An 11,267-nucleotide genomic window follows, 5' to 3' on the forward strand; every position below is an offset into this window, starting at 1 on the left:
GGGGCTCGGAGTGCAGCGGGGCTCGGAGGGGGCCGAGCCGGCGGCTGGGGGGCAGGAGGGTCCCCGAGGTCGGGGGGAGCGCGGTTGCGGCGCGTCCTGCGGAGGAGGATGCTGTTCGCTCCCTGGGGTGTCGGGGTTCGGATGCCGGGGTCGCCGCGGGACCCCCGCCTTGGGCTGGCCGGGGTGGTCTCTATCCTCCGGGCGCCGTTGCGGAGGGCGGAGATATTGAGAAGGAAATTCCCTCTGAACACCTGGCCGCGAGCGCGGGTTCCCTTGGGAGCTTCGGGCTGCTCCTCGCTCTGCGCTAGGAGGAGTTCGGGAGAGATGCGCAGAGCTTGGGGCACGGTTTTGGGGGAAATGCCCTGGTTCCTGAAACGCAAGGCTCCAGGCGTGGAAGTACTGATACTACAGCAGACGCGAAAGCTCGGGAGGCTGCCGGCGCTAATAGCTAAAGGAGGGTTGCTCCTGGGCTCCCAAGGCTTGGACAGACGTTTCTAAATTAATAAGTCTGAAAGAATAAAGGCAGTCACGTTTACTGTCCATCGAGGACGTTGTGCAGGAACGGAAGGGGAGAAAAGGAGTGTATGTTGGACTCCCAGCCGTGAGCCAGGTTCAGTATTATCTCATTCAGTCTTGCCAGCATCCTTTGGAGGTCGGAGGGGTCTTCTTCTATTGGGCAGATGTGGAAAACGCTTCCCAGAAAAGTTAAGTTACTTATTTCGGTCCCAGCTAGCCAAAAGGGCTGAGCTTGCAACCCAGGGATGCCAGACTCTAAATTCTCGTCCTTGATGCCCTATATTTTGCTTCTATCCAGAGAGCGATGTTACATATTTTTAGGGAAGACTCCGTACAAGAGAACATTATTAGGGCAGTTAGGGCTCTTGGGGGTATTTGGGTTAAAAGCTAACTAGTAAGGCATTAATCCTGGAATATGTGCGGTTTAAGTGTATTTTCCTTCAAACAGGATTCAGTATAGGGAAATCTTGCATTCAGGGTCAAAGCAAGTTTATTAATACATTAATACATTAACAATTAATACATTACAGGTTTATCTGAGTGTCTTTTATATTCTAGATGCTAAGCTATGTGCCAAGAATGCCAAGATGAATACGATTTGTAATCTCTGCCCTTGAGCTTGAGAAGATGATTGCATAAAAGAATTTCGTAGTATTCTCATAAATTGGAATCTTTGCTAGTGTGTGAATTAATCATCCTAGAATAGTTTTAAGCACAAGTTTTTAGGAACCTGTTATATATAAGAAAAGGTGTTGGATAACTTGTCATGTGGGTACCATTGCATTATTTTCCCATTCAGCAAGAAATACTGTCATAAAATTTAGGTTAAATCATATTGACAATTATTATTTTCTTTTATTATTATACTACCTTCAGTAAATTTTAAAACACTAGAGAAGAAGAGAACATTTATAATTTATTCCCTGTTAAGTTAAAAGGCTTGATTTTCTTTTTTTGACTGTGCTTTGCTGCTTGTGAGATCTTAGTTCCCCGACCAGGGATTGAACCTGGCCCTCGGCAGTGAGAGTGCCGAGTCCTAACCACTGGACCACCATGGAATTCCTGTAAAAGGCTTCATTTTAATAGTGCCCTTTCTCTTTTTTTTAATTTATTTCTGATTGTGCCAGGTCTTAGTTGAGGTAGGCGGGCTCCTTAGTTACAGCTCACCAGCTCCTTTAGTTGGGGCACACATGCTCCTTAGTTGTGACATGCGAACTCTTAGTTGTGGCATGCATGTGGGATCTAGTTCCCTGACCAGGGATTAAACCCGCATCCCCTGCATTGGGAGGTGGGTTAAACCTGCATCCCCTGCATTGGGAGGTGGATTCTTAACCACTGCGCCACCAGGGAAGTCCCGATAGTGCTTTTGTTTTATTAGTTGAGAAGCCAGTGATGTGCGTAGCTGGGCAGGAACTTCTTTCAAGTCATCTGCCAAAGATGTTCTTAACCTCTTCTTCTAAAAAATAAATCTTAAATTAAAGGTATCATTGATGCCAGATTCCATTTAGCTTTTATCTCTCAGAGTTCTATTGGAAACAAAATCTTCGGTTTAGGCCGAAATGGCACCTTGCTGAAATGTATAACATTACCTCTGATGCGGCTGTAGGTAGGTGGATAGAAGGGGTAGTGGAACATTTTGGAAATTTCTCCTGATGGCTTCAGTTTCTCAGTGAAGTGGGGATCAAGGTCATCATTTGAGGGCGATGCTGTGGGTGGAAGCTTTGGGGATTTGGGGATTAGGAGAGTGAAAGGACTAGTGAAATATGGGATTGCCAGGCAATTAAACAGTTATTCTTAGGTATGAAAAGTGCAGTCAAGGAAGTATGGGTGCGCAAGATAAGGATGTGTCTAGTCTAACTTTGCATATAAGGTATTTGACAGCCTGTTTCCGGGGCCTGTCCTAATAGTGTCATCTAGAGGGTACACCTGCCCTTTTTGCCCCAATTCACTTTGCCCGAGCCTCTGCCTCATTGCAGGTTTCCCTGTTCTTTACACAAGTCAAGCCCCTTTGGGGAGTCTAGTTCTTCCATTCTTTTTCCCTGCCTGGAATTTGCATTCCGCTTTTCCCCAGACTCTTTCCCCCAGTTGCACTTAGCTCATTATATTAAATTTTATCTATCTGCAAAGTCAGTGACAGTGTCTAACGCCGTTTTGTATTTAAAAAAAAAAGTTTGGTGCATAAATCCCTCAGTAAATGTTTAATGACTATGCCGCTTTTCTTCTTTCTACCTCCTTTTGTCTGTAACGGTGGTCAGCAAGCTTTTTCTGTGAAGAGCCACATGGTAAATGTTTTAGATTTTGTGGACCACATGGTCTCTCTCTTGATTACTGAACTCTGCCGTTGTAGCACAAAGCAGTCGCAGGCAGCACAGGAACAGCTGAGCATGGCTCTGCTCCAATAACACTTTATTTCTAGACTCGAGATTTGAGTTTCCTATAATTTTTACATGTCACAAAATACTGTTATTCTTTGATTCCCCCCCCCCCCCATTTAAAAATGTGAAAAACATTCCTAACTACTGGGCTGTAACAAAACAGGCTGTGGGCTGGATTTAACCCCCTCTGGCTCCGTTACAGACCTTTGATCTATAAAGACTCTCAGCAAATGTGGATAAAGGAACTTGCGGGTAAGATGATACTGGTTTTAGTATTACCATGGGTGGTAGAGAAGCAAAGAAGGCAGTCTTTTTTTGTCAGGGATTTCAGGGTCAAGTTCAAGATTAAGATGTACACAAATCATGATGACACAGTATGGTAACCGCAATTACAGTTTATTTATTGGAACAAAGGAGTAATAATCAGCTCTGCTTGGGTGGATGAGAAGTCACCTCTAATAGTCGTCTGTTGGGGATACTTTCAGCTAAGATCCTTTCCAGGAATCTTTTCAAACTTGCTAAGGTGACTGACCACATCTTTTGCCAGGACGGCTGTGAACATTCGGATGGCTCAGTTCCTTTGTTTTATAGGATATAATCTTAATTTGTTCCTCTCAGAACTAACATTAATACATTCTAGATAATTTTTTCTGACAGTTATTTCTAAAGGTCATGCACATTTTTACTGCTTTGAGAAAGGTGAAATATATTTCATAGCACATATAATATAATAATCGATGTTTCCTTAATACAGTAGTGAATTTCTGATACTGAATTTTGGGTTATGTAAATTTAGTCTTTAAGTCAACTATTAATGCATTAGAAAAGGAAGATGGGCTTTAGTGGGCTTTCAGTTTTCTTGCAATTTATTAGATTTAATGTGAATTATTTTTATCTAGGAAAAGTATGGATATATGGCTGTTAGCATTACTGACGCCATCCTGGGCTCTTACAGTTTATCCTGTCCTTTCACCCACCCTACCCAGGACTGAACTGTGCAGTAAGTCACTTCTCTGTTGTCAAAGCTTTGCAGTTAATAGAAACTGTTTTAATAATCGTTAGGATCAGGTGGCCTCCATGCTCCGTTAGTCCCCAAACAACGATGATGTATATTCCCGGCGCCCACGAGACTAGGTACCCAGTCATGAATTTTGACTTAGGAGTACACGTCCCGTTTCCAAGCGCCTGCCTCCATAGGGCTATAAAGTCGTCCCAGTGGCCCCCGCTGGTGGGGAGGGGAGTGCAGCTGCAGGTCGTTTTTCCCCGATCGGGAGCCCACCCTGTGAGTAAGTTACCCTGTAATAAATGGATCCATTGATTACGTGCAGCTGCCTGCCTCGTTTTGTTTTACGGTCTCAAGGTGCTTTCTCAGTTCAGTGAGCACTTTTCGTTCCCTCCTTCCTCCAGCAGAAAGTTAAATATTTAATTAAACCTTTAGTGATACTAGGTGCATAAAACTAATTATTATTTGAAGCTCTATAACAAACTTAACACATTCCCCAGATATGCTGTGGAGCAATGGAAAGACACTTTAAATATTCTTAAAAATAATTTTGTACCCATATTTCTATGTCTTTGTCGTAGTTCTTCAGCAGTTAAGAATTGGCTTTGTTTAAGAGTGTTAAAGGTACTGCCTTGGTTAAGACTTTGGAACTGTGTCAAGTATTATAAGTTTTCCAAAAAGTACAATTTGTTAAAAATATGCCATTAGAAGTTTTATTGTACTTAAGTTGTTAACTTGTGCTTTCAAGGGTCATCTTCTAATATACATTGCAAAAGAGGTCTTACATGTGTTGTCTACTCAAAAAGCTGCTTTTTTACGGTTGTCTGGTCGTCCCTATTTACAATGCCCTGGGCTTGTGTGAACTCTGTTACTTGTGAGTAAACTCCTCCTGGATGTTGACTGTATGATTCTCTTCCCACTTACAGCCAATGTTAAATGCGGGGCAGGCCAAGCATCCTTTACTGCCGTTTGCTTTTGTCCTTTTGAATCTCACCACATAAGGCTATAACGTTTGGGATGATTAAGGGGAATTATAGTGTAGAAAGAGGAAATTTAGAGCTTTATGCTAAATATGGGTTTTCTTTTGGTCCAGGAAAAGGCACAGGACGAGTTAAACTTCTTACAGATGTCCCCTTGCTGGCCGTGCCTCGTTCCTAACTTTGCAGCCCCGCTTTCAGCTGTGCACTTGAGTCAGAAGAACCACTTTCATGTCACCTCTGCGGGGTGGATTGCCACCTTTCTTTCAGGAAACCTCAGTGCCCCGCCCATAGGGCTTGGTTTCAGCTCAGACACCGTCTCTTTATCTTCGGCAGAGGTCTTCAGTATAGAAAGCACTGCCTTCCCATATCCTTCCTTCATCCCAAATCCCCCCTCCCTACCCTGCAAAGCAGTGTGGGGCGGGGGGAGCAGAGGGGACTTTATGATCACCCCACCAGTGGGAGGTGCAGGCTTCCCTCTTTTCGTTTTCCTTCTGTCTTCTCCCAGAGGACAAACATTAATTCTCAGAGACACTGTGGTCTCAGCACTTGAAGAAGCAGCACAATATTTGCCTCAGCACCTGTGGTTTGCAAGGAGCCTTTTACAGTAGTTAGTGCTTCACATCATGATGCAGAGCCATCCTCGCCTGATTTATTACCCACGGCCCTCTTCAAATTGCACCTGCGGGCTTCCCTGGTGGCGCAGTGGTTGAGAGTCCGCCTGCCGATGCAGGGGACGCGGGTTCGTGCCCCGGTCCGGGAAGATCCCACATGCCGCGGAGCAGCTGGGCCCGTGAGCCATGGCCGCTGAGCCTGCGCGTCCAGAGCCTGTGCTCCGCAACGGGAGAGGCCACAGCGGTGAGGGGCCCGCGTACCGCAAAAAAACAAAAACAAAAACAAATTGCACCTGCTTAGACTCCGTGGGTTGTGGGTGCCCAGGTGGGCAAATAGGTTCACTGTTGTCAGTTTATAAAAACCTGTCTACAGCTTTGAAGTTACTGGTTAGGTGAACATTAAAAGTTAATGAAGAACTGATGTTAAGAATGTTTCATTTTAGTTTTCAAACACCCAAACCAGGTGTTTACTTTCTTGAAGAAAACAAGCAGTCAATTGATTTTTCTTCTTGAAGATGTTTTGTTTTAATAATTTGAGTAGATGGAAGTTCAAGGTTATTGAAATTTAACATTTCTCACATGGTTAGACTGGAGCTTATGAATATAAAAAGCATCGGTTTGTTCAGGTGAGTCGTAGCACTGAGTCGTCTGTAGTCTGGATGCTTCATAACAGAGTTCATGCTTTCTGGTCAGCATTTTCTTCCCTCTGTCCTCTGGCCATCGATTCTGGGGGAATTTCTTCGACTCAGTCTTCATTCTAACTCACCGATTTGGCACTCACCTCAGCTAGCAAGAATTTTATTTCTATCTGTCCCATTTCCAAATTCTCTAGCAGCTTTCTCTTAATTGCTTTGTCCTTGTTTCATGAGTATGATATCCCTTGAGGATATTAGTTGTACTACTTTTATAGACAGTAGTGATCAACATGTAATTACTTGCCATGTTCCAGGCACCATTTTCAGCTTTATGTGTATTTATTCTTTTGGTCATTCTGACAGGGACAGAGTAGGGAGACAAAGTAGGTAATTAAATAGTTAATCCCACTAGGGGATCATAAATAAAAATGTATGGGGGACCCTGTAAGTTAACAATCACTCAAGAAAGCAGGTTTGCTTAACGACAGAACCAAGCAGCAGAAGCACGAGACATGCACCCAAACAGTGAAACGATGGTGGCATGAGACCCACGTCCTGCCCAGTGAAGTCGGCAAGTTAATGATCCTTGAGAAGGGGCTTACATGTCTGCATGCACTAAGAGCAGAGATATCGGGGAAAGGTGACATTATACCAAAACCTGAAATAATTTACAGTATCATAGTATGTGTAACAGTACCGCCGTTTTGCTCATTTCCATAGCGCCATGACAATCCCGGTTGGGCCACATGGGGTCAAAAACTCCCCCGCCCACCATGTAGGAGGAGTTAATAGTGGAAGACTTGAAGAATGAAAAAGAAGGTGGTCTTTTCCCCCCTCCCCACTTTTCCTTTGCTTATAAAAATGTAGCCCGCTGAGTTCTCAGGGCGGCACTCCCTTGCCGGTGGGCTTGTGTCTCTCACAAGCTTCCTGTACTAACAAACTCTTCCTTCCCTCTCACTCTGCCTCTCCCGGAATTCTTTCTGCGCTGAGACAGAAGACATTCTGGCTGAGGAAAATTGATGAGGAAGAAAAATCTACCTAGAATAGAGTTCAGGGGCAAAAGGAAAACAGCATGAAAACACCTTTTGCTTCAGAAGGGATTTTGTGCTTTGGAAGAAAGGACAAAACTGAGGCTGAATAGACACTGAAGTGACTCCTTTGATTAGTCATTGTGCGTCATCTTCTGCAGAGACATTTACTTCCCTGTTAATATTACTTTAAAGCTACTTTAAAAACTACATCAGTGGTTCTCCACTTTTCATCGGGCCCTGCATGCTCACTCCCATTAGCGTCAGCGGAATTGTACGCTTAGTAGGCAGGGAGGCACGTGGGTCTTTAACATTTCCCTTTGTTCCTGACACACTTCACTTTGAAAACCGCTGTTATCCTTCGGAGTTTTCTAACCATGGAGTTAAGAACACATTATACTGTTACACTGGCTGAGTCCTTTGATGCGAGAAATAGAAACTGATCTGTCCAGCTTAAGTGAAAATAAAATATGCTGGGTAGATAATAGGGCATATTTCACATAGTCCAAGGAGGAAGGATCAGGTTTTGGGCACAGCAGGCATCAAACTTAGGGGAAAGCTTCGTCCTGAGAATGTACGAACTTTCTTAAACGCTTCTATTAATCTAACTGTTTCCATGAGTCCCAGTCTCTGGGTCTCTTAGTTAAAAATTCCACTCTGCCCGGAGAAAACTTAAATGCTACTGCTCGGAGGTGACCGTGGTGACGGTAGTCGTGGCGTGTCTGGTGGGTTGGCGGGGTGTGTGCACAGGTTCATGGGCTTCAGGCAAGGCTGTTAAAGACTCAACCCTGAGCTCAGGGAGCAGTTCTCAAAGGAAGGAAGAATACTGTGAGTCCATCGGCTGCTTTAGGAGGGGCCTGTTTTCTAAAACTGAAGCATCGAGCATGCAGCGTTCAATTTGAATGAAAAGTTCAGTGGCTCCCACTAAATCAATGTGTTTTGGCAGATAACCTGAGAATGTTCTTGCTGTTAAGTTGGTTAGTGTTTCTGTGTTTCGTAGTAAATCATCCTCGAATGAGCGTGATCCGTCTGCCTCTCTCTACCTTCCACCCTCCCTCCTTCCCTCCTTCCTTTCTTCCTTTCTTTCATCAGCCTAGAGGTGATCACCAGCTCATCGCAGGATCTGATATAACAGGAATGAGGCTGTTGGGAGAATTTATTTTGAGTGTATCCTCCTTTCTTGGCTGCTGCAGTTTTGCTCTTTTTAATTTACTCATTTAATATTTTTACAGTATGTCTCATTGTGTAATTACTTTTCCCCCCACCATATAAGGAACACATATTGATGGGAAAATTGAGAAAATAGAAAAAAAGCACAGAGGGAATGAAAGTTGTCTAAACCTCATCGTTAAATTTAAGAAAAAGCTCTCTTCTGTACATATAAAGAGGATGTTTATTTGATCCAAACTTTAATCATGTATACTGCCTCTTGGAGGGTAAGACAAGCTGCCTCTAAAAAGTTGCCTGCTTTTTTATCCAGGCGGAGACGGTCAGCCAGCTTGGAACAGACTGTTCTTGTGGTAGAGGTGGCTCACACCAGTGGCTGCCATCAAATAGGTTTATATAAAACAAGGAACAAATATCTCTCTGAAGAAGGCTTCGCGGGACTTTTCTGGTGTCGCCTCCAAGCTGCCTTCTCGATACCCTTTTAGGTGACAGGGCCGAGCCAGTTGGAGTAGGGACCACAGAGAGTGCACTCGGAAGCCCGGCCAGGCTGGCTTCTGCTTGCAGGTCTTCGAAGACCTGCGATGTGGCTCCAACAGAGGTGCACTCGCAGAAGGGGCCCCAGGGGCCTCCAGAGGGTCAGCTTAGCCTGGAAGAGGGCTACTGGGCCTGTGATGCAGTTATTTAGGTCATACAGCTCAAAAAGTATACTGAGGTGAAATTTGTTTCCGTCACTCCAAAGTGAAACCCTGTACTCATTAATTACTTTCTCCCCTTCTCCTCTGGCAACTGCCAGTCTGCATTTCATTTCTGTGGATTTATGTATTCTGGAAATTTCATATAAATGGAATCCGATTTGACCTTTTGTGTCTGGCTTCTTTCACTTAATGTAATGTTTTGGAGGTTCATCCACGTTGTCACATGTATCAGTACTGCATTCCTCTTTGCGGTAAATAGTAAATCATTGTGTGTATACACCACAATTTGCTTTTCCCTTCGTCTGTTGGTAGACATTTGGGCTGTTTCTACGTCTTGGCAGTCATGACCCTGCGTGAACCTGCACTTGTTTGAGTCCCCATGGAGTAGTGGGGTCATGTAGGAACTCTGTTTAACTTTGGGGGAACTGCCAAACTTTTTTCCTCAGCAGCTAAACCACTTTGCAGTCCCACCAGCAGTGTATGAGTACCCAGTTTAGCCACGGAGTTTCTGATGAGAAATTTGCTCTCATTCAAAGCAGTATTCCTATAGGTGATGGCAGTGGCTATTCTCTGGCTGCTTTCAAGATTTTTCACTGTCTTTGATTTTTAGCAGTTTAATCACGATGTGTTTGAATGTGGATTTCCTTCGATTTATCCTGTTTGGGTTTCATCAAGCTTCTTGAAACTCTTAGGTGTTTCATCTCTGGCCAAATCTGGGAAGTTTTCAGCCAGTAATTCTGTAAATATGTTTTGCAGCGTTAACACACTTCTCTCTTTCTGGGTCTCTGATCGTTTGAATGTTAGACCGTTTGTTATTGTCTCACAGTTCTCTGAGGTACTGTTAATTGTTAAAACAACAACAACAACAAAACCTCTTTTCTCTCTTTTGTTCAGATTGAGTAGCTTCTCTTGATCTATCAAGTTTACTGACTGTTTTTCTGCTGTCTCCATTCTGTTTTTGAGCCCATTCTGTGGATTTTGTTTATCTGTTGCTGTGTTTTTCTGTTCTAGAATTACTATTTGGTGCTGCTTGATATCTTGTTTCTTTGCTGACACTTTCATTGTTTTCAAGAATGAATGTTTTCTTGCCACTGTTTGCTGGAGCACTTTTTAAATAGCTGCTTTAAAGTTTTCGTCAGATAATTTCAAAATCTGTGTCATCTTGGCAGTGGCACCTGTGGGTAGAGTTGACATTTTTCACGTGCTTCATTACCGGAGTCATTTTGGGTTGTGTGAGACTCTGCGGGTTTTCTTTTCATCCCGTAGAGAGCACTGATGTCTTCTTTTAGCGTGCTGTCCACCTGGTTAGGTTCAGGTCTTCAGTTTCTGCCCACGTTCTCAGAACTGTGGTTCTAATTTCGGTTTAGTTTTCAGAAGCCTTTGCAGTGCAGTTTGGATCTGTCCGTGTGTGCCGCCCAGTGACCCATCCGGATCTGGGCGGTGGGTCTGTCTGTGAATTCAGTTCCTCAAGTGTTTGGTGCACAGAGTAGGATTAGATGCACATTTACGCAGATTGGGTGTGTTAGTCCAGGAGCTAATGAACAACGTCATTGCGTTGCTTCCCTGAACTCCTCTTTTCATTTGCTCTCCCTGCTACTTTTTGATTCCCTGTGGCTCCTCTTTTCCATCTTCCAGCCGCCACGCTAGGGTTTTCCTGCCCCACTGGGCCACGCACTTCGGCGACTACGTGTGCCGCATTCGGGGCCCTGTGTCTGGAAGACGGCAGGGCCGAAAGCGGCGGGCTTTGTCTCCAGACCCTTGTATTAGAAGCCCCACTCAGAGGAGAGAGACTGGCTGGGCTCAGCTTTCATCACTGCAGTCTGACACTGCTGTAAACGGGGTTGCTTGGGGACAAGGGCACAGGAGAATGTAGAAAAGAATAAAAGACTGGGTGTTTCCCCGTTCTCCGTGAGCAGAAGACTTCCGTTTCCTACCGAGCCAGAACTAGAGAGCTTCCTCCGGAGCTTTCTCTGTGTCCCAGTGCGCACTTCCAGTGCGTTCGGTTTAGAGGACACTGGAAGAGAAAAAGTGGAATTCCGGTTCCCCCTTGTTTCACATTTGCTACTCTTTACTTTTCAGGATCGTCACATTACGTTGCATGCGTTCTGTCCGGGTAGGAGAGACTGTGGCGTATGCTTAACTGTCTAGCCTGAGGCTGAAACATCTGTCTGTCTTTGACATTAGAAATGGCATATACTTGACTGTGTGGTTCCAATTTCTTTTTTTCCAATCTCCTCTCTTTAGTAAACTAATCCAG

General features: G+C 44.4%; 1 non-coding gene across 1 annotated transcript; it reads right to left on the reverse strand.

Moving 5' to 3' along the window:
* Window positions 1-1,502: 1,502 nt before the first annotated feature.
* Window positions 1,503-1,574, reverse strand: TRNAE-CUC (transfer RNA glutamic acid (anticodon CUC)). The gene has a single exon. It is a non-coding gene; the product is annotated as a tRNA-Glu (tRNA).
* Between the last annotated feature and the right edge of the window lie 9,693 nt (window positions 1,575-11,267).

This window comes from Lipotes vexillifer, unplaced genomic scaffold (genome assembly GCF_000442215.2).
Source record: "Lipotes vexillifer unplaced genomic scaffold, Lipotes_vexillifer_v1.1 scaffold664, whole genome shotgun sequence".
Taxonomy (NCBI): Eukaryota; Metazoa; Chordata; class Mammalia; order Artiodactyla; family Lipotidae; genus Lipotes; species Lipotes vexillifer.